At 42.8% G+C, this 4,884-nt stretch overlaps 1 non-coding gene across 1 annotated transcript; it reads right to left on the minus strand.

Annotated features, from left to right (window-relative positions):
* Window positions 1–3,510: 3,510 nt before the first annotated feature.
* LOC130741515 (small nucleolar RNA R71) lies at window positions 3,511–3,617 on the minus strand. Its single transcript, XR_009020410.1, has one exon. It is a non-coding gene; the product is annotated as a small nucleolar RNA R71 (small nucleolar RNA).
* Window positions 3,618–4,884: the final 1,267 nt, after the last annotated feature.

Genomic DNA, 4,884 nt, shown 5'->3' on the forward strand with positions numbered 1-4,884 from the left:
GCTTAAGTGTGAGCATCCTGGGCGAGGGACCATGGGGTCTCGCCCAGTCCACAAGTACACAAGACACCGAGCTCGAAGCATGAGAGCTGAGTGTGTCTTTAAACAGGAAAATCCACGGCGAAGACCATAAAAGGCTAAACAATGCCAAAACTTAACAGAATGAAAAAGTAATGGCCAACATGGCCGAGAGAGTAAAGTCAAAAATCTAAGTAAAAAATCTACGTATTTTAAACTTTTCGATGCACCATTCCTTCTTCAAGCAAATTGAGTCCACAAGCAATCTCCCGGCGATGGCATTCGACCCGCTCGCCTCGCCAGCCCTGCGCACGTGCCTTGAATCATGATATCTCACCAAGTGTCATGCGTTCGCCACGCGTTGTGCCCTGAAGTGATGCCTAAGTCAGCAAATCTACTGAATCTCAACTGTCACTTTTGAAATGTCTTTTCAAATCTCAACGAACCCTGTCAACCCAAATTTGGACCGATAACCTTCCTTTACTGTACCTTCCTTTTAATGCGTTGCGTCTAATTCTGACATTTTTGAATTCGAACCAATCAGCATCAACGGTTACAACTTTTTCGCCTGACACGTTGCCTTCACTTTCTATCCTTTCATCCTTTAAATTCTCTTCCCCACATTTCCCCTCTTTCCTTGTTAACTATCTCCCCTCTCGCTCCTGATTCTTGTGCCGGCCTCCCTTACTAATCCTGTGAATCTCTTGCTCCGCTTCCTCCTCTTCCTTCCACAATCCCTCCTCTGGTTAGTTCTTTTCTCTTCTCCTTCTTATTTTTGATGTTCTCCGCAGGGGCTCTATCCTCTCTCGAGGAAATCAAGGCTCACCGCTTGGCAACCTTCGCCACTCTCCCCCTTATCACGGAGGCACCCAACCATGAAATCCTTGACCAATCATCTGAACTGTCAACCAGCGAATCTGTCTCTAACCTTGCCTATCAAGTCGGTGGGTTTTGCTACTCCTCCTTGCTTAATGACCTCCTTTGCACCACCGGCTGCCAAGAACAAGACCGTCCCTGGCAGCACCGAGAGTTCAACGATCTCAGATACTCTCACTTTTTCTTTATCCATGAATACCTATTCCTTGATCTGAACATAAAACTTCCCTTCTCCCCTTTCCTCACCCTCATGTTGCGTAGCATCAATGTTTCCCCTTGCCAACTTCACCCCTGTTCCTGGGCCTACCTACGATGTTTCGAGATTCTTTGCCACAGTGTTGATGTAGCGCCTTCTCCTGCCCCTTTTTTCCCTCCTTTTTGAGGTGGATCTTCAAAGATCTCAAGGTTGGTTCGTCTTGGCCCCTAGGCCCGGTCGAGAACGATTCACTCCTTACGGGGTGGGCTCAGAATCTTATCTCGCTCGAAGATACTTCCGGATCGTTATCCACCCTGCCTACCCCTCGTTATTCACGGAGAAGCCTTTTCCCTCTTTACTGGACCTCATCCCCTCGATCTTTAAATGGCCCCCATACCCTGTCTTCTTCCCCCAGAGACAGTATTGTCCTGAAAACCTTACTTAAACTCCCGCTCCAGAATTGTGTTGACCTTTGATGACCCTAGTTTAGTAGTGTTTTTAGGGTCATTTCTTTGTTTGTTTTAAGTATTTTTGTTGAGTCTCATGTAGTGTTTCATGAATTCTCATGCATTTTTATCTTTCTTTGAGTCTTTACTTTGTTTTGGTAATTTTGTAGTTTTATAGTGACTTTTCTTGCATTTTAAGTAAGTTTAGGACTTGCATGATTTTCTTATGTTATTTGAGGGTCCTCTTTGCTAATGAGCTCTTTGAGCTTCTGGATATTTTCCTTGGCTTGTTGGTTTTGTTTTCAGATCAGAAACTGAAGGAGAAGGAAGGCCAAGAAGCATGGAATTGAAGGAGGGGTTAAAGAGGCTTGAAGAGGAGTTACAAAGAAGCTAAAAAGCCTTTCCAGCGAGCTTGGAGCGCCTAGGCGCTGGGAATTGGCGCCTAGGCGCTGGGAACCTTCCAGAGAGCATTTTTTTAGCTGGAATTGGCGCTCAGGTGCTCTGAATTGGCGCCTGAGCGCCCAGACTCTCCTGTTTTGCCTATAAATTGATTTTTAAACATTTCTCTTGGGACCTTTTGTCATTTTATCATATTTTCATAAGTTAGAAGAGAGGGTTTGAGTTCTGGATCTTGAGGAGCTTTCCCTAAGCCCTTTGTTTCAGGTTTCATCTTTATCTTCTTGTATGGATTCCATAGCCATGCTTGGCTAAAACCCCTTTTGTTTTGGGTTCTTTGTAAGACTTTGGATATTTTAGCTTTCATTCCTTTTCTATTCATGTTGTTCTGAGTAAACCCTTGAATGTCACTCCTATGCTTTATCTCTCAAGCTTGAATGCATGCTAGCTTTTTACTTTTCTATAATCATAACGATAGTTTGTTATAGAATTGGGACTTGTTGTGAGATTACCTCTTCTATACTTGCTGCTAGGAATAGAGGAAGGGTTGAGGTTTGTTGGCCTGAATTGCATGCTTAGTGCTTCTAACAAATGTTTAGGTTATCAAGGAATTGAATCTATCTTTTGATTAGAAAGGGTTTTCTTTACGAGGCATTGATAGATGACTATCTAGGCTAGAACATCAAGGAGAGACTCAGGATTAATTGAATAGGAAGGTTTGCTAAAACTGAATTTGTTGAGCAAGAACCCAAGGCAATCTCATCTCTGAATTTCAATCGCTTTATTACTTGATCACTTGTCTTTTTACAAACTCAAGAAAGAACCAATCATTAAAACTGAATTTTACTCGCTTTTCAACCTTGAACTTGAATCTTAAACTGGATTGCAATCTAATTCCCTGTGGTTCGATAATTTAAAACCGGGTAGATTCTGTACACTAGCAGAAGAACCAACAAGTTTTTGGCGCCGTTGCCGGGGAATTGTTTTGCGATTTTTGGTTTAAGTTTTTAGTTTGTGGTTTTATTTTTGTTTTGAACTTGTCAAGAATTGGTGCTACTAATCTTTCTCTGTTTAGTATCAAACTTTCAGGCTACTCTCACAAGAGACACCACCATGGGTGGCCGAATGACGGAGGAGGAGATGCAAGCCCACATTGAGGCGAGAATCCAAGAGGGGATCACCCTCCTGTTACGAGAAAAAGAAGTTGAGAATGCCAACCGGTCTCTTCGAGAACTCACTTCAGCTACCATGAGTTATGACTATCCCGGGAGCATTGTCTCTCCCGAGGGAGTGGGAAACTTTAAGTTGAGACCGACATTCATCAACTTGGTGAGCCAAAACCAATATGGTGGAGGTACTTTGGAAGATCCACATGCTCACATGGAGAGGTTCATCCAGAATTGCAGCACTTACCAGGTGAACAATGTTCCGGCGGATGCAATTCGGTTGAGCTTGTTTCCATTTTCTTTGAAGGACACCGCTGAGGAATGGCTGAATTCTCAACCTCAAGGGAGCTTCACTACTTGGGAAGACTTAGCGGAAAAGTTCACAACAAGGTTCTTCCCAAGAGCCCTTTTGAGGAAATTGAAAAAAGACATCATGAATTTTGTGCAACCCACTGAAGAAAATCTCTATGAAGCTTGGGAGCGCTTCAAGAAGCTCTTGAGGAAATGTCCTCAACACAATCTCACCCAAGCTGAATTGGTTGCAACATTTTATGATGGTCTACAATACTCTTGGAGGTTTGGCCTAGATGCGGCTTCAAATGGCGAGTTCGATGCTCTTCCCCCACGAGCGGGGTATGACTTAATAGAAAAGATGGCAGTGAGATCCATGAACTCTGAAAATGATCGCCAAACCCGAAGGAGTAAGTTTGAATTGGAAGCTTACGACAAGCTCTTGGCCTCCAATAAGCAAATCTCCGAACAAATGGTGGAGATTCAAAATCATATAAAGGTGACCAATTTGGTCGATGCTACAGTAGCCAAAGTGGAATGTGTGGCTATTGGAGGGCCTCATGTTAGTAAATTTCGTACCATGAATAATCAAGGTTTCCGAGGTCAAAGCTCTGGACTATCTCAACAAGTCCAAGAGCAAGTTGGTGAAAATGATGGTGGCAAGAAGAGTTTGGAGGAGTTGGTTGAGACTTTCATCAACCGCATGAAGAACAACTACAAGAGCCAAGAGGTGGCTATAAAGAACTTGGAATGTCAAATTGGCCAGCTGGTCAAGGAAATGACCAAGATACCTCAAGTTAAGTTTTCTCCCGATTCGTTAATTTTTTCTAAACAAGAAAATTCTACTGTTGTTACCACTAGGAGTGGGAGAGTGTTACATGAGTCAAAAAAACAAAGTGAGGAAATAGTTGAGGAGGAAAGGAGTGTTCCTATTAAAACTAGAGTGATGAATGATCCTATTCCTGAGCTTAGCAAAGTTCCATTTCCTAAAGCATTGGCTAAAAAGAATTTTGATAAAAAGTTTTCAAAATTTATGGATGTTTTTAAGAAACTCCATATTGATATCCCTTTTTCCGATGCTTTGGAACAAATGCCTATCTAAGCTAAGTTCATGAAGGACATTTTAAATAAGAGAAGGAAGTTGAGTGAGGTTGATGAAACTATCATGATGACCGAGGAGTGTAGTGCCATTTTGCAAAGAAAAATGCCTAAGAAGAGAAGGGATCCCGGGAGTTTTACTATCCCAGTGGAGATTGAGGGCTTGACTGTTGTTGAAGCCTTGTGTGATTTGGGAGCGATCATCAACTTGATGCCGCTTAGCATGTTTAGAAGGCTGAACTTAGGAAAGGTCACCCCGACCATGCTTTCCTTACAAATGGCGGACCGATCCCTAAAAACACCATATGGGATTGTGGAAGATGTTATGGTGAAAGTCGATAAGTATGTGTTCCCTGTGGACTTTGTGGTGCTGGACATGGAAGAGGATGCAAAGATTCCT

The sequence above is a fragment of the Lotus japonicus genome, chromosome 2 (assembly GCF_012489685.1).
Source record: "Lotus japonicus ecotype B-129 chromosome 2, LjGifu_v1.2".
Classification (NCBI taxonomy): Eukaryota; Viridiplantae; Streptophyta; class Magnoliopsida; order Fabales; family Fabaceae; genus Lotus; species Lotus japonicus.